Below are 26432 nucleotides of genomic sequence, written 5' to 3'. Positions count from 1 at the left end.
CCGCTGACAATTTTGTTCACTTGTGTCTTGCAATAGTGTTGCACTAGGTCTACAGTCGCACAGTTTTTCAGAAGGCAGAATCTTTTCTAGATTTTCATTATTGTGTTTCCTTTATTGTTTTAGAAATTGCTGTTTTATGTGTTTGGAATTACTAGATTCTTATTTGCCTTGCTATGTTTTCATGTCGTTTTTCAGAATATTGCTTAAGAACGTAATAGAGTTATAGTCGCTGAGAATGAATTTACATGCATCGGGTGTTTTATTGAGGTTAATATGGTGCTTTATGTTGTTGCGGTGGTCATCTGAAATTGATGTGGTGTGGAATTGGGTGCAGTAGACAGTATTGCAGGTAGTGAACATACTGGGGCGGAGAGAGGTGGCGTTGGCGGGGGCGACGTGTGTGCCTTAGGCATTTGCTTTGCACACAGGTTGCCCCACGGCCCTTTTACTTTGCTCTAGGATCATTTTGGAGCACGGTGAAGGGACCCGCTGACAATTTTGTTCACTTGTGTCTTGCAATAGTGTTGCACTAGGTCTACAGTCGCACAGTTTTTCAGAAGGCCAAAAAGTTTCTAGATTTTCATTATTGTATTTCCTTTATTGTTTTAGAAATTGCTGTTTTATGTGCGTGCAATTACTAGATTCTTATTTGCCTTGCTATGTTTTCATGTCGTTTTTCAGAATATTGCTTAATAACGTTATAGTGTTATAGTCGCTAAGAATGAATTTACATGCATCGGGTGTTTTATTGAGGTTTATATGGTGCTTTATGTTGTTGCGGTGGTCATCTGAAATTGATGCGGTGTGGAATTGGGTGCAGTAGACAGTATTGCAGTGAACATACTGGGGCGGAGAGAGGTGGCGTTGGCGGGGGCGACGTGTGTGCCTTAGGCATTTGCTTTGCACACAGGTTGCCCCAAGGCCCTTTTACTTTGCTCTAGGATCATTTTGGAGCAAGGTGAAGGGACCCGCTGACAATTTTGTTCACTTGTGTCTTGCAATAGTGTTGCGCTAGGTCTACAGTCGCACAGTTTTTCAGAAGGACAAAAAGTTTCTAAATTTTCGTTATTGTGTTTCCTTTATTATTTTAGAAATTGCTGTTTTATGTGTTTGCAATTACTAGATTCTTATTTGCCTTGCTATGTTTTCATGTCGTTTTTCAGAATATTGCTTAATAACGTTATAGTGTTATAGTCGCTAAGAATGAATTTACATGCATCGGGTGTTTTATTGAGGTTTATATGGTGCTTTATATTGTTGCGGTGGTCATCTGAAATTGATGCGGTGTGGAATTGGGTGCAGTAGATAGTATTGCAGGTAGTGAACATACTGGGGCGGAGAGAGGTGGCGTTGGCGGGGGCGACGTGTGTGCCTTAGGCATTTGCTTTGCACACAGGTTGCCCCACGGCCCTTTTACTTTGCTCTAGGATCATTTTGGAGCAAGGTGAAGGGACCCGCTGACAATTTTGTTCACTTGTGTCTTGCAATAGTGTTGCACTATGTCTACAGCCGCACAGTTTTTCAGAAGGCCAAAAATTCTCTAGATTTTCATTATTGTATTTCCTTTATTGTTTTTGAAATTGCTGTTTTATGTGTGTGCAATTACTAGATTCTTATTTGCCTTGCTATGTTTTCATGTCGTTTTTCAGAATATTGCTTAAGAACGTTATAGAGTTATAGTTGCTAAGAATGAATTTACATGCATCGGGTGTTTTATTGAGGTTTATATAGTGCTTTATGTTGTTGCGGTGGTCATCTGAAATTGATGCGGTGTGGAATTGGGTGCGGTAGACAGTATTGCAGGTAGTGAACATACTGGGGCGGAGAGAGGTGGCGTTGGCAGGGGCGACGTGTGTGCCTTAGGCATTTGCTTTGCACACAGGTTGCCCCACGGCCCTTTTACTTTACTCTAGGATCATTTTGGAGCAAGGTGAAGGGACCCGCTGACAATTTTGTTCACTTGTGTCTTGCAATAGTGTTGCACTAGGTCTACAGTCGCACAGTTTTTCAGAAGGCAGAATCTTTTCTAGATTTTCATTATTGTGTTTCCTTTATTGTTTTAGAAATTGCTGTTTTATGTGTTTGGAATTACTAGCTTCTTATTTGCCTTGCTATGTTTTCATGTCGTTTTTCAGAATATTGCTTAAGAACGTTATAATTTTATAGTCGCTACGAATGAATTTATATGCATAGGGTGTTTTATTGAGGTTTATATAGTGCTTTATGTTGTTGCGGTGGTCATCTGAAATTGATGCGGTGTGGAATTTGGTGCAGTAGACAGTATTGCAGGTAGTGAACATACTGGGGCGGAGAGAGGTGGCGTTGGCGGGGGCGACGTGTGTGCCTTAGGCATTTGCTTTGCACACAGGTTGCCCCATGTTCCTTTTACTTTGCGCTAGGATCTTTTTGGAGCAAGGTGAAGGGACCCGCTGACAATTTTGTTCACTTGTGTCTTGCAATAGTGTTGCGCTAGTTCTACAGTCGCACCAAGTTTTCAGAAGGCGCAATCTTTTCTAGATTTTCATTATTGTGTTTCCTTTATTGTTTTAGAAATTGCTGTTTTATGTGTTTGGAATTACTAGATTCTTATTTGCCTTGCTATGTTTTCATGTCGTTTTTCAGAATATTGCTTAAGAACGTTATAGAGTTATAGTCGCTAAGAATGAATTTACATGCATCGGGTGTTTTATTGAGGTTAATATGGTGCTTTATGTTGTTGCGGTGGTCATCTGAAATTGATGCGGTGTGGAATTGGGTGCAGTAGAGAGTATTGCAAGTAGTGAACATACTGGGGCGGAGAGAGGTGGCGTTGGCGGGGGCGACGTGTGTGCCTTAGGCATTTGCTTTTCACACAGGTTGCCCCAAGGCCCTTTTACTTTGTTCTAGGATCATTTTGGAGCAAGGTGAAGGAACCCGCTGACAATTTTGTTCACTTGTGTCTTGCAATAGTGTTGCACTAGGTCTACAGTCGCACAGTTTTTAAGAAGGCCACAAATTTTCTAGATTTTCATTATTGTGTTTCCTTTATTGTTTTAGAAATTGCTGTTTTATGTGTTTGCAATTACTAGATTCTTATTCGCCTTGCTATGTTTTCATGTCGTTTTTCAGAATATTGCTTAAGAACGTTATAGAGTTATAGTCGCTAAGAATGAATTTGCATGCATTGGGTGTTTTATTGAGGTTTATAGTGCTTTATGTTGTTGCGGTGGTCATCTGAAATTGATGTGGTGTGGAATTGGGTGCAGTAGAGAGTATTGCAAGTAGTGAACATACTGGGGCGGAGAGAGGTGGCGTTGGCGGGGGCGACGTGTGTGCCTTAGGCATTTGCTTTTCACACAGGTTGCCCCAAGGCCCTTTTACTTTGTTCTAGGATCATTTTGGAGCAAGGTGAAGGAACCCGCTGACAATTTTGTTCACTTGTGTCTTGCAATAGTGTTGCACTAGGTCTACAGTCGCACAGTTTTTAAGAAGGCCACAAATTTTCTAGATTTTCATTATTGTGTTTCCTTTATTGTTTTAGAAATTGCTGTTTTATGTGTTTGCAATTACTAGATTCTTATTCGCCTTGCTATGTTTTCATGTCGTTTTTCAGAATATTGCTTAAGAACGTTATAGAGTTATAGTCGCTAAGAATGAATTTGCATGAATTGGGTGTTTTATTGAGGTTTATAGTGCTTTATGTTGTTGAAGTGGTCATCTGAAATTGATGCGGTGTGGAATTGGGTGCAGTAGACAGTATTGCAAGTAGTGAACATACTGGGGCGGAGAGAGGTGGCGTTGGCGGGGGCGACGTGTGTGCCTTAGGCATTTGCTTTGCACACAGGTTGCCCCAAGGCCCTTTTACTTTGCTCTAGGATCATTTTGGAGCAAGGTGAAGGAACCCGCTGACAATTTTGTTCACTTGTGTCTTGCAATAGTGTTGCGCTAGGTCTACAGTCGCACAGTTTTTCAGAAGAACAAAAAGTTTCTAGATTTTCATTATTGTGTTTCCTTTATTGTTTTAGAAATTGCTGTTTTATGTGTTTGCAATTACTAGATTCTTATTTGCCTAGCTATGTTTTCATGTCGTTTTTCAGAATATTGCTTAAGAATGTTATAGAGTTATAGTCGCTAAGAATGAATTTGCATGCATTGGGTGTTTTATTGAGGTTTATAGTGCTTTATGTTGTTGCGGTGGTCATCTGAAATTGATGCGGTGTGGAATTGGGTGCAGTAGAGAGTATTGCAAGTAGTGAACATACTGGGGCGGAGAGAGGTGGCGTTGGCGGGGGCGACGTGTGTGCCTTAGGCATTTGCTTTTCACACAGGTTGCCCCACGGCCCTTTTACTTTGCTCTAGGATCATTTTGGAGCAAGGTGAAGGGACCCGCTGACAATTTTGTTCACTTGTGTCTTGCAATAGTGTTGCACTAGGTCTACAGTCGCACAGTTTTTCAGAAGGCCAAAAATTTTCTAGATTTTCATTATTGTGTTTCCTTTATTGTTTTAGAAATTGCTGTTTTATGTGTTTGCAATTACTAGATTCTTATTTGCCTTGCTATGTTTTCATGTCGTTTTTGAGAATATTGCTTAAGAACGTTATAGAGTTATAGTCGCTAAGAATGAATTTACATGCATCGGGTGTTTTATCGAGGTTTATATGGTGCTTTATGTTGTTGCGGTGGTCATCTGAAATTGATGCGGTGTGGAATTGGGTGCAGTAGACAGTATTACAGGTAGTGAACATACTGGGGCGGAGAGAGGTGGCGTTGGCGGGGGCGACGTGTGTGCCTTAGGCATTTGCTTTGCACACAGGTTGCCCCACGGCCCTTTTACTTTACTCTAGGATCATTTTGGAGCAAGGTGAAGGGACCCGCTGACAATTTTGTTCACTTGTGTCTTGCAATAGTGTTGCGCTAGTTCTACAGTCGCACCAAGTTTTCAGAAGGCGGAATCTTTTCTAGATTTTCATTATTGTGTTTCCTTTATTGTTTTAGAAATTGCTGTTTTATGTGTTTGCAATTACTAGATTCTTATTTGCCTTGCTATGTTTTCATGTCGTTTTTCATAATATTGCTTAAGAACGTTATAGAGTTATAGTCGCTAAGAATGAATTTGCATGCATTGGGTGTTTTATTGAGGTTTATAGAGCTTTATGTTGTTGCGGTGGTCATCTGAAATTGATGCGGTGTGGAATTGGGTGCAGTAGACAGTATTGCAGGTAGTGAACATACTGGGGCGGAGAGAGGTGGCGTTGGCCGGGGCGACGTGTGTGCCTTAGGCATTTGCTTTGCACACAGGTTGCCCCACGGCCCTTTTACTTTGCTCTAGGATTATTTTGGAGCAAGGTGAAGGAACCCGCTGACAATTTTGTTCACTTGTGTCTTGCAATAGTGTTGCACTAGGTCTACAGTCGCACAGTTTTTAAGAAGGCCACAAATTTTCTAGATTTTCATTATTGTGTTTCCTTTATTGTTTTAGAAATTGCTGTTTTATGTGTTTGCAATTACTAGATTCTTATTCGCCTTGCTATGTTTTCATGTCGTTTTTCAGAATATTGCTTAAGAACGTTATAGAGTTATAGTCACTAAGAATGAATTTACATGCATCGGGTGTTTTATTGAGGTTTATATAGTGCTTTATGTTGTTGCGGTGGTCATCTGAAATTGATGCGGTGTGGAATTGGGTGCGGTAGACAGTATTGCAGGTAGTGAACATACTGGGGCGGAGAGAGGTGGCGTTGGCAGGGGCGACGTGTGTGCCTTAGGCATTTGCTTTGCACACAGGTTGCCCCACGGCCCTTTTACTTTACTCTAGGATCATTTTGGAGCAAGGTGAAGGGACCCGCTGACAATTTTGTTCACTTGTGTCTTGCAATAGTGTTGCACTAGGTCTACAGTCGCACAGTTTTTCAGAAGGCAGAATCTTTTCTAGATTTTCATTATTGTGTTTCCTTTATTGTTTTAGAAATTGCTGTTTTATGTGTTTGGAATTACTAGATTCTTATTTGCCTTGCTATGTTTTCATGTCGTTTTTCAGAATATTGCTTAAGAACGTTATAATTTTATAGTCGCTACGAATGAATTTATATGCATAGGGTGTTTTATTGAGGTTTATATAGTGCTTTATGTTGTTGCGGTGGTCATCTGAAATTGATGCGGTGTGGAATTTGGTGCAGTAGACAGTATTGCAGGTAGTGAACATACTGGGGCGGAGAGAGGTGGCGTTGGCGGGGGCGACGTGTGTGCCTTAGGCATTTGCTTTGCACACAGGTTGCCCCATGTTCCTTTTACTTTGCGCTAGGATCTTTTTGGAGCAAGGTGACGGGACCCGCTGACAATTTTGTTCACTTGTGTCTTGCAATAGTGTTGCGCTAGTTCTACAGTCGCACCAAGTTTTCAGAAGGCGCAATCTTTTCTAGATTTTCATTATTGTGTTTCCTTTATTGTTTTAGAAATTGCTGTTTTATGTGTTTGGAATTACTAGATTCTTATTTGCCTTGCTATGTTTTCATGTCGTTTTTCAGAATATTGCTTAAGAACGTTATAGAGTTATAGTCGCTAAGAATGAATTTACATGCATCGGGTGTTTTATTGAGGTTAATATGGTGCTTTATGTTGTTGCGGTGGTCATCTGAAATTGATGCGGTGTGGAATTGGGTGCAGTAGAGAGTATTGCAAGTAGTGAACATACTGGGGCGGAGAGAGGTGGCGTTGGCAGGGGGCGACGTGTGTGCCTTAGGCATTTGCTTTTCACACAGGTTGCCCCAAGGCCCTTTTACTTTGTTCTAGGATCATTTTGGAGCAAGGTGAAGGAACCCGCTGACAATTTTGTTCACTTGTGTCTTGCAATAGTGTTGCACTAGGTCTACAGTCGCACAGTTTTTAAGAAGGCCACAAATTTTCTAGATTTTCATTATTGTGTTTCCTTTATTGTTTTAGAAATTGCTGTTTTATGTGTTTGCAATTACTAGATTCTTATTCGCCTTGCTATTGTTTTCATGTCGGTTTTCAGAATATTGCTTAAGAACGTTATAGAGTTATAGTCGCTAAGAATGAATTTGCATGCATTGGGTGTTTTATTGAGGTTTATAGTGCTTTATGTTGTTGCGGTGGTCATCTGAAATTGATGCGGTGTGGAATTGGGTGCAGTAGAGAGTATTGCAAGTAGTGAACATACTGGGGCGGAGAGAGGTGGCGTTGGCGGGGGCGACGTGTGTGCCTTAGGCATTTGCTTTTCACACAGGTTGCCCCAAGGCCCTTTTACTTTGTTCTAGGATCATTTTGGAGCAAGGTGAAGGAACCCGCTGACAATTTTGTTCACTTGTGTCTTGCAATAGTGTTGCACTAGGTCTACAGTCGCACAGTTTTTCAGAAGGCCAAAAATTTTCTAGATTTTCATTATTGTGTTTCCTTTATTGTTTTAGAAATTGCTGTTTTATGTGTTTGCAATTACTAGATTCTTATTTGCCTTGCTATGTTTTCATGTCGTTTTCAGAATATTGCCTTAGAACGTTATAGATTTATAGTCGCTAAGAATGAATTTACATGCATCGGGTGTTTATCGAGGTTTATATGGTGCTTTATGTTGTTGCGGTGGTCATCTGAATTGATGCGGTGGTGGAATTGGGTGCAGTAGACAGTATTGCAGGTAGTGAACATACTGGGGCGGAGAGAGGTGGCGTTGGCCGGGGGCGACGTGTGTGCCTTAGGCATTTGCTTTGCACACAGGTTGCCCCACGGCCCTTTTAACTTTGCTCTATGGATTATTTTGGAGCAAGGTGAAGGAACCCGCTGACAATTTTGTTCACTTGTGTCTTGCAATAGTGTTGCACTAGGTCTACAGTCGCACAGTTTTTAAGAAGGCCACAAATTTTCTAGATTTTCATTATTGTGTTTCCTTTATTGTTTTAGAAATTGCTGTTTTATGTGTTTGCAATTACTAGATTCTTATTCGCCTTGCTATGTTTTCATGTCGTTTTTCAGAATATTGCTTAAGAACGTTATAGAGTTATAGTCGCTAAGAATGAATTTGCATGAATTGGGTGTTTTATTGAGGTTTATAGTGCTTTATGTTGTTGAAGTGGTCAACTGAAATTGATGCGGGTGTGGAATTGGGTGCAGTAGACAGTATTGCAAGTAGTGAACATACTGGGGCGGAGAGAGGTGGCGTTGGCGGGGGCGACGTGTGTGCCTTAGGCATTTGCTTTGGCACACAGGTTGCCCCAAGGCCCTTTTACTTTGCTCTAGGATCATTTTGGAGCAAGGTGAAGGAACCCGCTGACAATTTTGTTCACTTGTGTCTTGCAATAGTGTTGCGCTAGGTCTACAGTCGCACAGTTTTTCAGAAGAACAAAAGTTTCTAGATTTTCATTATTGTGTTTCCTTTATTGTTTTAGAAATTGCTGTTTTATGTGTTTGCAATTACTAGATTCTTATTTGCCTTGCTATGTTTTCATGTCGTTTTTCAGAATATTGCTTAAGAATGTTATAGAGTTATAGTCGCTAAGAATGAATTTGCATGCATTGGGTGTTTTATTGAGGGTTTATAGTGCTTTATGTTGTTGCGGTGGTCATCTGAAATTGATGCGGTGTGGAATTGGGTGCAGTAGAGAGTATTGCAAGTAGTGAACATACTGGGGCGGAGAGAGGTGGCGTTGGCGGGGGGCGACGTGTGTGCCTTAGGCATTTGCTTTTCACACAGGTTGCCCCACGGCCCTTTTACTTTGCTCTAGGATCATTTTGGAGCAAGGTGAAGGAACCGCTGACAATTTTGTTCACTTGTGTCTTGCAATAGTGTTGCACTAGGTCTAGCAGTCGCACAGTTTTTCAGAAGGCCAAAAATTTTCTAGATTTTCATTATTGTGTTTCCTTTATTGTTTTAGAAATTGCTGTTTTATGTGTTTGCAATTACTAGATTCTTATTTGCCTTGCTATGTTTTCATGTCGTTTTGAGAATATTGCTTAAGAACGTTATAGAGTTATAGTCGCTAAGAATGAATTTACATGCATCGGGTGTTTTATCGAGGTTTATATGGTGCTTTATGTTGTTGCGGTGGTCATCTGAAATTGATGCGGTGTGGAATTGGGTGCAGTAGACAGTATTACAGGTAGTGAACATACTGGGGCGGAGAGAGGTGGCGTTGGCGGGGGCGACGTGGTGTGCCTTAGGCATTTGCTTTGCACACAGGTTGCCCCACGGCCCTTTTACTTTACTCTAGGATCATTTTGGAGCAAGGTGAAGGGACCCGCTGACAATTTTGTTCACTTGTGTCTTGCAATAGTGTTGCGCTAGTTCTACAGTCGCACCAAGTTTTCAGAAGGCGGAAATCTTTCTAGATTTTCATTATTGTGTTTCCTTTATTGTTTTAGAAATTGCTGTTTTATGTGTTTGCAATTACTAGATTCTTATTTGCCTTGCTATGTTTTTCATGTCGTTTTTCAAATATTGCTTAAGAACGTTATAGAGTTATAGTCGCCTAAGAAATGAATTTGCATGGCATTGGGTGTTTTATTGAGGTTTATTAGAGCTTTATGTTGTTGCGGTGGTCATCTGAAATTGATGCGGTGTGGAATTGGGTGCAGTAGACAGTATTGCAGGTAGTGAACATACTGGGGCGGAGAAGAGGTGGCGTTGGCCGGGGGCGACGTGTGTGCCTTAGGCATTTTGCTTTGCACACAGGTTGCCCCATGGCCCTTTTACTTTGCTCTAGGATCATTTTGGAGCAAGGTGAAGGGACCCGCTGACAATTTTGTTCACTTGTGTCTTGCAATAGTGTTGCACTAGGTCTACAGTCGCACAGTTTTTCAGAAGGCCAAAAAGTTTTCTAGATTTTCATTATTGTGTTTCCTTTATTGTTTTTAGAAATTGCTGTTTTATGTGTTTGCAATTACTAGATTCTTATTTGCCTTGCTATGTTTTCATGTTGTTTTTCAGAATATTGCTTAAGAACGTTATAGAGTTATAGTCGCTAAGAATGAATTTACATGCATTGGGTGTTTTATTGAGGTTTATAGTGCTTTATGTTGTTGCGGTGGTCATCTGAAATTGATGCGGTGTGGAATTGGGTGCAGTAGACAGTATTGCAGGTAGTGAACATACTGGGGGCGGAGAGAGGTGGCGTTGGGCGGGGGCGACGTGTGGTGCCTTAGGCATTTGCTTTGCACACAGGTTGCCCCACGGCCCTTTTACTTTGCTCTTAGGATCATTTTGGAGCAAGGTGAAGGACCCGCTGACAATTTTGTTCACTTGTGTCTTGCAATAGTGTTGCACTAGGTCTACATTCGCACAGTTTTTCAGGAAGCCAAAAATTTCTAGCTTTTCATTATTGTGTTTCCTTTATTGTTTTAGAAATTGCTGTTTTATGTGTTTGCAATTACTAGATTCTTATTTGCCTTGCTATGTTTTCATGTCGTTTTTCAGAATATTGCTTAAGAACGTTATAGAGTTATAGTCGCTAAGAATGAATTTACATGCATTGGGTGTTTTATTGAGGTTTATAGTGCTTTATGTTGTTGCAGTGGTCATCTGAAATTGATGCGGTGTGGAATTGGGTGCAGTAGGACAGTATTGCAGGTAGTGAACATACTGGGGCGGAGAGAGGTGGCGTTGGCGGGGCGACGTGTGTGCCATAGGCATTTGCTATTGCACACAGGTTGCCCCAAGGCCCTTTTACTTTACTCTAGGATCATTTTGAGCAAGGTGAAGGGACCCGCTGACAATTTTGTTCACCTTGTGTCTTGCAATAGTGTTGCACTAGGTCTACATCGCACAGTTTTTCAGAAGGCCAAAAAGTTTCTAGATTTTCATTATTGTGTTTCCTTTATTGTTTTAGAAATTGCTGTTTTATGTGTTTGCAATTACTAGATTCTTATTTGCCTTGCTATGTTTTCATGTCGTTTTTAGAATATTGCTTAAGAACGTTATAGAGTTATAGTCGCTAAGAATGAATTTACATGCATCGGGTGTTTTATTGAGGTTTATAGTGCTTTATGTTGTTGCGGTGGTCATCTGAAATTGATGCGGTGTGGAATTGGGGTGCAGTAGACAGTATTGCAGGTAGTGGAACATACTGGGGCAGAGAGAGGTGGCGTTGGCGGGGGCGACGTGTGTGCCATAGGCATTTGCTATGCACACAGGTTGCCCCAAGGCCCTTTTACTTTACTCTAGGATCATTTTGGAGCAAGGTGAAGGGACCCGCTGACAATTTGTTCACTTGTGTCTTGCAATAGTGTTTGCACTAGGTCTACATTCGCACAGTTTTCAGAAGGCCAAAATTTTCTAGCTTTTCATTATTGTGTTTCCTTTATTGTTTAGAAATTGCTGTTTTATGTGTTTGCAATTACTAGATTCTTATTTGCCTTGCTATGTTTTCATGTCGTTTTTTCAGAATATTGCTTAAGAACGTTATAGAGTTATAGTCGCTAAGAATGAATTTACATGCATCGGGTGTTTTATTGAGGTTTATATAGTGCTTTATGTTGTTGCGGTGGTCATCTGAAATTGATGCGGGTGTGGAATTGGGTGCAGTAGACAGTATTGCAGGTAGTGAACATACTGGGGCGGAGAGAGGTGGCGTTGGCGGGGGCGACGTGTGTGCCTTAGGCATTGCTTTGCACACAGGTTGCCCCAAGGCCCTTTTACTTTACTCTAGGATCATTTTGGAGCAAGGTGAAGGGACCCGCTGACAATTTTGTTCACTTGTGTCTTGCAATAGTGTTGCACTAGGTCTACATTCGCACAGTTTTTCAGAAGGCCAAAAATTTTCTAGCTTTTCATTATTGTGTTTCCTTTATTGTTTTAGAAATTGCTGTTTTATGTGTTTGCAATTACTAGATTCTTATTTGCCTTGCTATGTTTTCATGTCGTTTTTCAGAATATTGCTTAAGAACGTTATAGAGTTATAGTCGCTAAGAATGAATTTACATGCATTGGGGTGTTTTATTGAGGTTTATAGTGCTTTATGTTGTTGCAGTGGTCATCTGAAATTGATGCGGTGTGGAATTGGGTGCAGTAGACAGTATTGCAGGTAGTGAACATACTGGGGCGGAGAGAGTGGCGTTGGCGGGGGCGACGTGTGTGCCTTAGGCATTTGCTTTGCATACAGGTTGCCCCACGGCCCTTTTGCTTTACTCTAGGATCATTTTGGAGCAAGGTGAAGGGACCCGCTGACAATTTTGTTCACTTGTGTCTTGCAATAGTGTTGCACTAGGTCTACATTCGCACAGTTTTTCAGAAGGCCAAAAATTTTCTAGCTTTTCATTATTGTGTTTCCTTTATTGTTTTAGAAATTGCTGTTTTATGTGTTTGCAATTACTAGATTCTTATTTGCCTTGCTATGTTTATATGTCGTTTTTCAGAATATTGCTTAAGAACGTTATAGAGTTATAGTCGCTAAGAATGAATTTACATGCATTGGGTGTTTTATTGAGGTTTATAGTGCTTTATATTGTTGCAGTGGTCATCTGAAATTGATGCGGTGTGGAATTGGGTGCAGTAGACAGTATTGCAGGTAGTGAACATACTGGGGCGGAGAGAGGTGGCGTTGGCGGGGGCGACGTGTGTGCCTTAGGCATTTGCTTTGCACACAGGTTGCCCCACGGCCCTTTTACTTTGCTCTAGGATCATTTTGGAGCAAGGTGATGGGACCCGCTGACAATTTTGTTCACTTGTGTCTTGCAATAGTGTTGCACTATGTCTACAGTCGCACAGTTTTTCAGAAGGCCAAAAATTCTCTAGATTTTCATTATTGTGTTTCCTTTATTGTTTTAGAAATTGCTGTTTTATGTGTTTGCAATTACTAGATTCTTATTTCCCTTGCTATGTTTTCATGTCGTTTTTCAGAATATTGCTTAAGAACGTTATAGAGTTATAGTCGCTAAGAATGAATTTACATGCATCGGGTTTTTTATTGAGGTTTATATAGTGCTTTATGTTGTTGCGGTGGTCATCTGAAATTGATGCGGTGTGGAATGTGGTGCAGTAGACAGTATTGCAGGTAGTGAACATACTGGGGCGGAGAGAGGTGGCGTTGGCGGGGGCGACGTGTGTGCCATAGGCATTTGCTATGCACACAGGTTGCCCCAAGGCCCTTTTACTTTACTCTAGGATCATTTTGGAGCAAGGTGAAGGGACCCGCTGACAATTTTGTTCACTTGTGTCTTGCAATAGTGTTGCACTAGGTCTACATTCGCACAGTTTTTCAGAAGGCCAAAAATTTTCTAGCTTTTCATTATTGTGTTTCCTTTATTAATTTAGAAATTGCTGTTTTATGTGTTTGCAATTACTAGATTCTTATTTGCCTTGCTATGTTTTCATGTCGTTTTTCATAATATTGCTTAAGAACGTTATAGAGTTATAGTCGCTAAGAATGAATTTACATGCATTGGGTGTTTTATTGAGGTTTATAGTGCTTTATGTTGTTGCGGTGGTCATCTGAAATTGATGCGGTGTGGAATTGGGTGCAGTAGACAGTATTGCAGGCAGTGAACATACTGGGGCGGAGAGAGGTGGCGTTGGCGGGGGCGACGTGTGTGCCTTAGGCATTTGCTTTGCACACAGGTTGCCCCACGGCCCTTTTACTTTACTCTAGGATCATTTTGGAGCAAGGTGAAGGGACCCGCTGACAATTTTGTTCACTTGTGTCTTGCAATAGTGTTGCGCTAGTTCTACAGTCGCACCAAGTTTTCAGAAGGCGGAATCTTTTCTAGATTTTCATTATTGTGTTTCCTGTATTGTTTTAGAAATTGCTGTTTTATGTGTTTGCAATTACTAGATTCTTATTTGCCTTGCTATTTTTTCATGTTGTTTTTCAGAATGTTGCTTAAGAACGTTATAGAGTTATAGTCGCTAAGAATGAATTTACATGCATTGGGTGTTTTATTGAGGTTTATAGTGCTTTATGTTGTTGTGGTGGTCATCTGAAATTGATGCGGTGTGGAATTGGGTGCAGTAGACAGTATTGCAGGTAGTGAACATACTGGGGCAGAGAGAGGTGGCGTTGGCAGGGGCGACGTGTGTGCCATAGGCATTTGCTATGCACACAGGTTGCCCCAAGGCCCTTTTACTTTACTCTAGGATCATTTTGGAGCAAGGTGAAGGGACCCGCTGACATTTTTGTTCACTTGTGTCTTGCAATAGTGTTGCACTAGGTCTACATTCGCACAGTTTTTCAGAAGGCCAAAAATTTTCTAGCTTTTCATTATTGTGTTTCCTTTATTGTTTTAGAAATTGCTGTTTTATGTGTTTGCAATTACTAGATTCTTATTTGCCTTGCTATGTTTTCATGTCGTTTTTCAGAATATTGCTTAAGAACGTTATAGAGTTATAGTCGCTAAGAATGAATTTACATGCATTGGGTGTTTTATTGAGGTTTATAGTGCTTTATGTTGTTGCAGTGGTCATCTGAAATTGATGCGGTGTGGAATTGGGTGCAGTAGACAGTATTGCAGGTAGTGAACATACTGGGGCGGAGAGAGGTGGCGTTGGCGGGGGCGACGTGTGTGCCTTAGGCATTTGCTTTGCACACAGGTTGCCCCACGGCCCTTTTACTTTGCTCTAGGATCATTTTGGAGCAAGGTGAAGGGACCCGCTGACAATTTTGTTCACTTGTGTCTTGCAATAGTGTTGCACTATGTCTACAGTCGCACAGTTTTTCAGAAGGCCAAAAATTCTCTAGATTTTCATTATTGTGTTTCCTTTATTGTTTTAGAAATTGCTGTTTTATGTGTTTGCAATTACTAGATTCTTATTTCCCTTGCTATGTTTTCATGTCGTTTTTCAGAATATTGCTTAAGAACGTTATAGAGTTATAGTCGCTAAGAATGAATTTACATGCATCGGGTGTTTTATTGAGGTTTATATAGTGCTTTATGTTGTTGCGGTGGTCATCTGAAATTGATGCGGTGTGGAATGTGGTGCAGTAGACAGTATTGCAGGTAGTGAACATACTGGGCGGAGAGAGGTGGCGTTGGCGGGGGCGACGTGTGTGCCTTAGGCATTTGCTTTGCACACAGGTTGCCCCCACGGCCCTTTTACTTTGCTCTAGGATCATTTTGGAGCAAGGTGAAGGGACCCGCTGACAATTTTGTTCACTTGTGTCTTGCAATAGTGTTGCACTAGGTCTACAGTCGCACAGTTTTTCAGAAGGCCAAAAATTTTCTAGCTTTTCGTTATTGTGTTTCCTTTATTGTTTTAGAAATTGCTGTTTTATGTGTTTGCAATTACTAGATTCTTATTTGCCTTGCTATGTTTTCATGTTGTTTTTCAGAATATTGCTTAAGAACGTTATAGAGTTATAGTCGCTAAGAATGAATTTACATGCATCGCGTGTTTTATTGAGGTTTATATGGTGCTTTATGTTGTTGCGGTGGTCATCTGAAATTGATGCGGTGTGGAATTGGGTGTAGTAGACAGTATTGCAGGTAGTGAACATACTGGGGCGGAGAGAGGTGGCGTTGGCGGGGGCGACGTGTGTGCCTTAAGCATTTGCTTTGCACACAGGTTGCCCCAAGGCCCTTTTACTTTGCTCTAGGATCATTTTGGAGCAAGGTGAAGGGACCCGCTGACAATTTTGTTCACTTGTGTCTTGCAATAGTGTTGCACTAGGTCTACAGTCGCACAATTTTTCAGAAGGCCAAAAAGTTTCTAGATTTTCATTATTGTGTTTCCTTTATTGTTTTAGAAATTGCTGTTTTATGTGTTTGCAATTACTAGATTCTTATTTGCCTTGCTATGTTTTCATGTTGTTTTTCATAATATTGCTTAAGAACGTTATGGAGTTATAGTCGCTAAGAATGAATTTACATGCATTGGGTGTTTTATGGAGGTTTATAGTGCTTTATGTTGTTGCGGTGGTCATCTGAAATTGATGCGGTGTGGAATTGGGTGTAGTAGACAGTATTGCAGGTAGTGAACATACTGGGGCGGAGAGAGGTGGCGTTGGCGGGGGCGACGTGTGTGCCTTAGGCATTTGCTTTGCACACAGGTTGCCCCAAGGCCCTTTTACTTTGCTCTAGGATCATTTTGGAGCAAGGTGAAGGGACCCGCTGACAATTTTGTTCACTTGTGTCTTGCAATAGTGTTGCACTAGGTCTACATTCGCACAGTTTTTCAGAAGGCCAAAAATTTTCTAGCTTTTCATTATTGTGTTTCCTTTATTGTTTTAGAAATTGCTGTTTTATGTGTTTGCAATTACTAGATTCTTATTTGCCTTGCTATGTTTTCATGTCGTTTTTCAGAATATTGCTTAAGAACGTTATAGAGTTATAGTCGCTAAGAATGAATTTACATGCATTGGGTGTTTTATTGAGGTTTATAGTGCTTTATGTTGTTGCAGTGGTCATCTGAAATTGATGCGGTGTGGAATTGGGTGCAGTAGACAGTATTGCAGGTAGTGAACATACTGGGGCGGAGAGAGGTGGCGTTGGCGGGGGCGACGTGTGTGCCTTAGGCATTTGCTTTGCATACAGGTTGCCCCACGGCCCTTTTGCTTTACTCTAGGATCATTTTGGAGCAAGGTGAAGGGACCCGCTGACAATTTTGTTCACTTGTGTCTTGCAATAGTGTTGCACTAGGTCTACATTCGCACAGTTTTTCAGAAGGCCAAAAATTTTCTAGCTTTTCATTATTGTGTTTCCTTTATTGTTTTAGAAATTGCTGTTTTATGTGTTTGCAATTACTAGATTCTTATTTGCCTTGCTATGTTTTCATGTCGTTTTTCAGAATATTGCTTAAGAACGTTATAGAGTTATAGTCGCTAAGAATGAATTTACATGCATTGGGTGTTTTATTGAGGTTTATAGTGCTTATGTTGTTGCAGTGGTCATCTGAAATTGATGCGGTGTGGAATTGGGTGCAGTAGACAGTATTGCAGGTAGTGAACATACTGGGGCAGAGAGAGGTGGCGTTGGCGGGGGCGACGTGTGTGCCATAGGCATTTGCTATGCACACAGGTTGCCCCAAGGCCCTTTTACTTTACTCTAGGATCATTTTGGAGCAAGGTGAAGGGACCCGCTGACAATTTTGTTCACTTGTGTCCTGCAATAGTGTTGCAATAGGTCTACATTCGCACAGTTTTTCAGAAGGCCAAAAATTTTCTAGCTTTTCATTATTGTGTTTCCTTTATTGTTTTAGAAATTGCTGTTTTATGTGTTTGCAATTACTAGATTCTTATTTGCCTTGCTATGTTTTCATGTCGTTTTTCAGAATATTGCTTAAGAACGTTATAGAGTTATAGTCGCTAAGAATGAATTTACATGCATTGGGTGTTTTATTGAGGTTTATAGTGCTTTATGTTGTTGCAGTGGTCATCTGAAATTGATGCGGTGTGGAATTGGGTGCAGTAGACAGTATTGCAGGTAGTGAACATAGTGGGGCGGAGAGAGGTGGCGTTGGCGGGGCGACGTGTGTGCCTTAGGCATTTGCTTTGCACACAGGTTGCCCCACGGCCCTTTTACTTTACTCTAGGATCATTTTGGAGCAAGGTGAAGGGACCCGCTGACAATTTTGTTCACTTGTGTCTTGCAATAGTGTTGCACTAGGTCTACATTCGCACAGTTTTTCAGAAGGCCAAAATTTTTCTAGCTTTTCATTATTGTGTTTCCTTTATTGTTTTAGAAATTGCTGTTTTATGGGTTTGCAACTACTAGATTCTTATTTGCCTTGCTATGTTTTCATGTCGTTTTTCAGAATATTGCTTAAGAACGTTATAGAGTTATAGTCGCTCAGAATGAATTTACATGCATCGCGTGTTTTATTGAGGTTTATATGGTGCTTTATGTTGTTGCGGTGGTCATCTGAAATTGATGCGGTGTGGAATTGGGTGTAGTAGACAGTATTGCAGGTAGTGAACATACTGGGGCGGAGAGAGGTGGCGTTGGCGGGGGCGACGTGTGTGCCTTAAGCATTTGCTTTGCACACAGGTTGCCCCAAGGCCCTTTTACTTTGCTCTAGGATCATTTTGGAGCAAGGTGAAGGGACCCGCTGACAATTTTGTTCACTTGTGTCTTGCAATAGTGTTGCACTAGGTCTACATTCGCACAGTTTTTCAGAAGGCCAAAAATTTTCTAGCTTTTCATTATTGTGTTTCCTTTATTGTTTTAGAAATTGCTGTTTTATGTGTTTGCAATTACTAGATTCTTATTTCCCTTGCTATGTTTTCATGTCGTTTTTCAGAATATTGCTTAAGAACGTTATAGAGTTATAGTCGCTAAGAATGAATTTACATGCATTGGGTGTTTTATTGAGGTTTATATAGTGCTTTATGTTGTTGCAGTGGTCATCTGAAATTGATGCGGTGTGGAATTGGGTGCAGTAGACAGTATTGCAGGTAGTGAACATACTGGGGCAGAGAGAGGTGGCGTTGGCGGGGGGCGACGTGTGTGCCTTAGGCATTTGCTTTGCACACAGGTTGCCCCACGGCCCTTTTACTTTGCTCTAGGATCATTTTGGAGCAAGGTGAAGGGACCCGCTGACAATTTTGTTCACTTGTGTCTTGCAATAGTGTTGCACTATGTCTACAGTCGCACAGTTTTTCAGAAGGCCAAAAATTCTCTAGATTTTCATTATTGTGTTTCCTTTATTGTTTTAGAAATTGTTGTTTTATGTGTTTGCAATTACTAGATTCTTATTTCCCTTGCTATGTTTTCATGTCGTTTTTCAGAATATTGCTTAAGAACGTTATAGAGTTATAGTCGCTAAGAATGAATTTACATGCATCGGGTGTTTTATTGAGGTTTATATAGTGCTTTATGTTGTTGCGGTGGTCATCTGAAATTGATGCGGTGTGGAATTGGGTGCAGTAGACAGTATTGCAGGTAGTGAACATACTGGGGCAGAGAGAGGTGGCGTTGGCAGGGGCGACGTGTGTGCCATAGGCATTTGCTATGCACACAGGTTGCCCCAAGGCCCTTTTACTTTACTCTAGGATCATTTTGGAGCAAGGTGAAGGGACCCGCTGACAATTTTGTTCACTTGTGTCTTGCAATAGTGTTGCACTAGGTCTACATTCGCACAGTTTTTCAGAAGGCCAAAAATTTTCTAGCTTTTCATTATTGTGTTTCCTTTATTGTTTTAGAAATTGCTGTTTTATGTGTTTGCAATTACTAGATTCTTATTTGCCTTGCTATGTTTTCATGTCGTTTTTCAGAATATTGCTTAAGAACGTTATAGAGTTATAGTCGCTAAGAATGAATTTACATGCATTGGGTGTTTTATTGAGGTTTATAGTGCTTTATGTTGTTGCAGTGGTCATCTGAAATTGATGCGGTGTGGAATTGGGTGCAGTAGACAGTATTGCAGGTAGTGAACATACTGGGGCGGAGAGAGGTGGCGTTGGCGGGGCGACGTGTGTGCCTTAGGCATTTGCTTTGCACACAGGTTGCCCCACGGCCCTTTTACTTTGCTCTAGGATCATTTTGGAGCAAGGTGAAGGGACCCGCTGACAATTTTGTTCACTTGTGTCTTGCAATAGTGTTGCACTATGTCTACAGTCGCACAGTTTTTCAGAAGGCCAAAAATTCTCTAGATTTTCATTATTGTGTTTCCTTTATTGTTTTAGAAATTGCTGTTTTATGTGTTTGCAATTACTAGATTCTTATTTGCCTTGCTATGTTTTCATGTCGTTTTTCAGAATATTGCTTAAGAACGTTATAGAGTTATAGTCGCTAAGAATGAATTTACATGCATCGGGTTTTTTATTGAGGTTTATATGGTGCTTTATGTTGTTGCGGTGGTCATCTGAAATTGATGCGGTGTGGAATTGGGTGTAGTAGACAGTATTGCAGGTAGTGAACATACTGGGGCAGAGAGAGGTGGCGTTGGCGGGGGCGACGTGTGTGCCTTAGGCATTTGCTTTGCACACAGGTTGCCCCAAGGCCCTTTTACTTTGCTCTAGGTTCATTTTGGAGCAAGGTGAAGGGACCCGCTGACAATTTTGTTCACTTGTGTCTTGCAATAGTGTTGCACTAGGTCTACAGTCGCACAATTTTTCAGAAGGCCAAAAAGTTTCTAGATTTTCATTATTGTGTTTTCTTTATTGTTTTAGAAATTGCTGTTTTATGTGTTTGCAATTACTAGATTCTTATTTGCCTTGCTATGTTTTCATGTCATTTTTCAGAATATTGCTTACGAACTTTTTATAGAGTTATAGTCGCTAAGAATAAATTTACATGCATAGGGTGTTTTATTTAGGTTTATATAGTGCTTTATGTTGTTGCGGTGGTCATCTGAAATTGATGCGGTGTGCATTTGCTGTGCATACAGGGTGCCCCACGGCCCTTTCATTTACTCTAAGATGGTTCTGGAGCAAAGTGAAAGGACCCGCTGACAATTTTGTTCATATGTGGCTTGCAATAGTGTTGCGCTAGGCAGTAACGTAACTAGAGGGGGTGCAGGCCCTGGTCCGCTCGCTCCCCGCTGCTCCCCCGGTAGTTCCTCCACTGGGCAGCCAAGTTTGGGAGTTTTACTTTGAAAGCAGCTAGTAAGTTGCAGGTAAAACTTAGTCCCTTGTAAAATGTATAATGTAGCAATATAATTCTTAATGAATCAGATGATAATCGAGCATAGGACTGGCCAGATATGGGATGACTTTGACGTAGTTGGTCAGCTTGAATATATTGCAATATATGGACAAACAATCCCTTTTTTGTTTAAAGGGTAAGGCATTTTTCAGTAGCAGTATGCACAAAATGTCTCTCTCTTAAATATATTGATAATGGGGTTGAGTGCAGAGGACTCTTGTATTTTTCTATATGTATTTTGTGGTCACAGCATCATTGCACCCCCACCTAATGGTTTTAAAAATTAGTGGTGAGCACAACTTTCCCTTGTTTGTTATACAGGAGCAGTGACCAGCTCCATGTTATAGCTCCCACCCTTCTCAGCTATAGTCAGGTGATCCCACTGGTGTCTTATAAAAGGGCAGCCAAGTTTGGGAGTTTTACTTTGAAAGCAGCGAGTAAGTTGCAGGTAAAACTTAGTCCCTCTGTAAACTGTATAAAGCAATAGAATTCATAATGAATCAGATGAAAATTGAGCATAGGACTGGCCAGATATGGGATGACTTTGACGTAATTGGCCAGCTTAAATATATTGCAATATATGGACAAACAATCCCTGTTTTGTTTAAAGGGTAAGGCATTTTTCAGAAGCAGTATGCACAAAATGTCTCTGTCTTAAATATATTGATAATGGGTTGAGTGCAGAGGACTCTTGTATTTGTCTATTTGTATTTTGTGGTCATAGCCTCATTGCACCCCCGCCTAATGGTTTTTAAAAATTAGTGGTGAGCACAACTTTCCCTTTACATATATATATTACCTGAAAAATATATACTTGTAGTTGATATATGAATGAATGCATGTATAATTTGTAAGTACACTGGACCTCTCATACAAATGTTCCATAGTGAAGTACACAAGCAGACTGAACATTAGAGAGGGAAGGGGAATAGAAATCGTTATGTATATTTGTTAGTGTAAAACATTCCTTGGGTAAAATTAATAGCAAGTCATGCATTTAAATGTTAAATCTGTTCTCCAACTTTTCTCTGCTCACAAACAGGCCCTGGGTGTGAATCTCCAGACTTCTGTGAATCTCCAGACTTCTCCTGATTCATGGCTGCCTCTTGGAAAGGACGAGCCTATGGACCTCCTACATAATCTGACAGTTCGATAACTAGGAGGAGCTGACACCCACAGCAAAGTTTCGGCAAAACGTTTCAGTGTTACGCAACATATGCAACAAACACATGAAAGGAAACTACAAATGTTATCTGTAATTAAGAATGCCTTATTTTTTGTCCATAAATAAAATAATTATTTTCAAACATGCTTGTGTAATATTTATTTGTTGTATTAAATTTTCCTCTAGCGGTATTATTAATCTAGTCAATACTGATGTTAGTACAGAGGATGCTTCAGCAGCAAGTAGTCAGCATAATGAGCTTCCAAATTCAGTCGTAGTGCAGGTTTCCCCCAGTAGCCACTTTCACTGGTATATGTAGCATTAAATAAGGAGCAGCACTACTCAATATCTTAAAATTAAAAGTGCCTTTATTACATTATTTTCTTGGCTTTGCAGTTAAGTTTCGGCGCTTCCTTGGCCCTCTATCAAGCTATCAAATACAAAGAATGATGCCAATGAGTGGCATAGTGAGACATCAAGTATTCTATAAAGTCTGCCAGTTCTGTAGCATCATTAATTGTATCATTTATTCTATTTCTATATGTGACTTTGGCAGTTTATGTAGTTAAAGGGGTTGTTCTACTTTTCAATACTTTTTCAGTTCAGTTGTTTTCAGAATTTTTACCAGAAAAAATACCTTATTCAATTACATACAGTTAATTTTTTTTAATATTGAAAGTTAAAGCCTCTTTCATCAGCTTCTTGTGTCTTTCTGAAACAGTTTGGGGAGGGGGGGTCGCCGCTTCTGTATCTGTTCTAAACTTATACATCTAAACTAGATACATTTCTTATGTTTAGGCCCTGCAGAGCTGAATCCTTGACTTTTGTTAAAGGCAGCTGTTAGAATTGATACAATAGTTGCTAATATTTCCAAAAATACTGCTGAGAAATGTATCAACTAATGGAGATATTGGAACAGTTCAGAATCTGTACATGGAATACTGAGCTGCCAGACTGTAGCTCCAGAAATTGGAACATTTACACTTACATTTTTGAAAAACTATCAAAAATAAAGAGAGTGTAGCAATTTCAGTCTCCTCAGTCCAGAGAGGATGCTCTAATGCAGAATTAAACAAAAAAGAGAAAAGGAGATAGAAGGCACGGCTAATCTATTGGAAAAAAAGAGAAAATGTCATATAATTGTGCAGATAATCTGTACAAGCATCTCCCACCAATTTAATATACAAATTCCATCCAACACTTACAACTGACTTCTGAGAGGTGTCCCACTCATGAGGTCACAATAGTAACACACTTGTGGGGTTATTTATCAAACTCCCCCTTTTTTCTGAAAACCAAATTTGCAGGGACTCCCCCCCCCATTTATTAATACAATTTCCCAATTTTTCATCTGACCTTAATAAACCCCCAAAAAAATCTATGTTGTTTGCCACTATGGTATTTTCCCTTTAAAAGTCAGACTAGAAAAATTGGCAGACCAAAAAACTTTTAAAGCATACAGTACAATGATTATAGCAAATGTCCCTCCCTCCTCAGACCAAATGCAGATAGTTATTCATTACTTCAGGCTGGTGCTCATATTGGCCCAATGAGTGTGATTTCCAAAGTGTCAGTTATTCCACTTGCATGAATATAGCACTTAATCTCCAAAACAATCCAGATGAATATATCACCGATACAAATCATACCTCTTATCAAGTCAAGTAATAACATATCTCCATATATGCTTATAACTTGGTGTATTATACAATAAATGACTTGTGAGTGGGGAGGTTTAAATTTCAAACATTCTCCAAATCTAGAACCAGCAAGTACAATATACTGTGTCTCAAATGTGCCTTCCACAAAATGACTACCACGTGCAGGTTGCACTCTCACGTCATATGAAGCTCTAATATTATGTTAGAGTGCACCAAACATCTCCACTGTAGCTTGAAAGCTCCATGTGGGTAAATGAAAATTCAGGTTCCAGTTGCTTCCAAAGTCTGTTCTAACCATGTATGCTTATAATGCAGGTAAACTAGCAATATTTCACCTACAGTGCTTACTGCATTAGTGTCTCAATGTGTCCCATAAGCCATGAGCCACAAGAGTATTTGGTTACTTGCTTGTACAATTTATTCAGACTATGGGCATTAAATCCATTGTCCCCACAGTCCTTTCCAGGCATATACACTCACTCTATACTCAGCCTCCATATATCACTCAGACTGTTTGCCGGTTTTCTCTTGGCTGCTTCATCATGGCTTCTCATATACTGTACGGATTATTGCACCATTAAATGGTATTCTTCTATTATACTAATAGATTAGTGTACCACCTATCTCCTGTTTTCTTTTTTACTTAATTGGTGTCAAAAAATAAAACATGAACAACATTGAAAGAGTTTTTATTTCTGGTGAACAATCTGAAAATAACTGCACTGAAAAATCTGACTGAATAGATGTAAGACACACCCACTACTAATACATTTTAAGCATGCTGGGCAAATCTTTGTTTTTGCTAAAAGTGTCCTTCCAAATATCAGGGTACCCTACTGTGCTTCATACCTGTTGGCTCCAATCTGCACTCATTCCTGCCCGAAATACTGTTATGGCAAGTAGCACAGGGGTTACATTTTGGTCCTAACAGGCCCAGGTAACCAATCTTTTTTTTTTGCAGGATTTGTCTGAATCACCTGAGTGCCTGGAAAATGAAGATTACTTTTTTGTTTATTTGGAATCTCTTGGGGGGGGGGAGGTTTGGTATATTTATTTGATTTGGTTGAGTACAGTATTCACAGTACAGTTTTCAGATAATTTTAAATTGTGCATTTGGGCCTTTTCTACTGCTATACTGAGTATTGCAATAATATATTGTATAGACAAATTTGCATTTTGTCTTAATGTATCTCTCTCTTTACTTGCACTAGGTCTACATTCGCACAGTTTTTCAGAAGGCCAAAAATTTTCTAGCTTTTCATTATTGTGTTTCCTTTATTGTTTTAGAAATTGCTGTTTATGTGTTGCAATTACTAGATTCTTATTTGCCTTGCTATCATGTTGTTTTTCAGAATATTGCTTAAGAAGTTATAGATTATATCAAGAATGAATTTACATGCATTGTTTTATGAGGTTTATAGTGCTTTATGTTGTTGCGGTGGTCATCTGAAATTGATGCGGTGTGGAATGGGTGCAGTAGACATATTGCAGGTAGTGAACATACTGGGGCGGAGAGAGGTGGCGTTGGCTTGTTTAGGCATTTGCTTTGCACACAGGTTGCCCCACGGCCCTTTACTTTGCTCTAGGATCATTTTGGAGCAAGGTGAAGGGACCCGCTGACAATTTTGTTCACTTGTGTCTTGCAATAGTGTTGCACTAGGCTACAGTCGCACAGTTTTTCAGAAGGCCAAAAAATTTCTAGATTTTCATTATTGTGTTTCCTTTATTGTTTTAGAAATTGCTGTTTTATGTGTTTTGCAATTACTAGATTCTTATTTGCCTTGCTATGTTTTCATGTCGTTTTTCAGAATATTGCTTAAGAACGTTATAGAGTTATAGTCGCTAAGAATGAATTTACATGCATCGGGTGTTTTATTGAGGTTTATATAGTGCTTTATGTTGTTGCGGTGGTCATCTGAAATTGATGCGGTGTGGAATTGGGTGCAGTAGACAGTATTGCAGGTAGTGAACATACTGGGGCGGAGAGAGGTGGCGTTGGCGGGGGCGACGTGTGTGCCTTAGGCATTTGCTTTGCACACAGGTTGCCCCACGGCCCTTTTACTTTGCTCTAGGATCATTTTGGAGCAAGGTGAAGGGACCCGCTGACAATTTTGTTCACTTGTGTCTTGCAATAGTGTTGCACTAGGTCTACAGTCGCACAGTTTTTCAGAAGGCCAAAAATTTCTAGATTTTCATTATTGTGTTTCCTTTATTGTTTTAGAAATTGCTGTTTTATGTGTTTGCAATTACTAGATTCTTATTTGCCCTTGCTATGTTTTCATGTTGTTTTTCAGAATATTGCTTAAGAACGTTATAGAGTTATAGTCGCTAAGAATGAATTTACATGCATTGGGTGTTTTATTGAGGTTTATATGGTGCTTTATGTTGTTGCGGTGGTCATCTGAAATTGATGCGGTGTGGAATTGGGTGCAGTAGACAGTATTGCAGGTAGTGAACATACTGGGCGGAGAGAGGTGGCGTTGGCGGGGGCGACGTGTGTGCCTTAGGCATTTGCTTTGCACACAGGTTGCCCCACGGCCCTTTTACTTTGCTCTAGGATCATTTTGGAGCAAGGTGAAGGGACCCGCTGACAATTTTGTTCACTTGTGTCTTGCAATAGTGTTGCACTAGGTCTACAGTCGCACAGTTTTTCAGAAGGCCAAAAATTTCTAGATTTTCATTATTGTGTTTCCTTTATTGTTTTAGAAATTTGCTGTTTTATGTGTTTGCAATTACTAGATTCTTATTTGCCTTGCTATGTTTTCATGTCGTTTTTCAGAATATTGCTTAAGAACGTTATAGAGTTATAGTCGCTAAGAATGAATTTACATGCATCGGGTGTTTTATTGAGGTTTATATAGTGCTTTATGTTGTTGCGGTGGTCATCTGAAATTGATGCGGTGTGGAATTGGGTGCAGTAGACAGTATTGCAGGTAGTGAACATACTGGGGCGGAGAGAGGTGGCGTTGGCGGGGGCGACGTGTGTGCCTTAGGCATTTGCTTTGCACACAGGTTGCCCCACGGCCCTTTTACTTTACTCTAGGATCATTTTGGAGCAAGGTGAAGGGACCCGCTGACAATTTTGTTCACTTGTGTCTTGCAATAGTGT

At 40.3% G+C, this 26432-nt stretch overlaps 1 long non-coding RNA gene across 2 annotated transcripts in view; it reads left to right on the top strand.

Annotated features, from left to right (window-relative positions):
- LOC121395052 overlaps window positions 1-21601 on the top strand; it is a 28842-nt gene extending 7241 nt beyond the window's left edge. For both annotated transcript variants that reach the window (XR_005962215.1, XR_005962214.1), the window contains one exon: window positions 21540-21601. This is a non-coding gene — a long non-coding RNA (uncharacterized LOC121395052). The remainder of the gene's footprint in view (window positions 1-21539) is intronic.
- Window positions 21602-26432: the final 4831 nt, after the last annotated feature.

Source organism: Xenopus laevis, chromosome 6S, assembly GCF_017654675.1.
Source record: "Xenopus laevis strain J_2021 chromosome 6S, Xenopus_laevis_v10.1, whole genome shotgun sequence".
Classification (NCBI taxonomy): domain Eukaryota; kingdom Metazoa; phylum Chordata; class Amphibia; order Anura; family Pipidae; genus Xenopus; species Xenopus laevis.
This window is presented reverse-complemented; position numbering and strand designations above follow the sequence as displayed.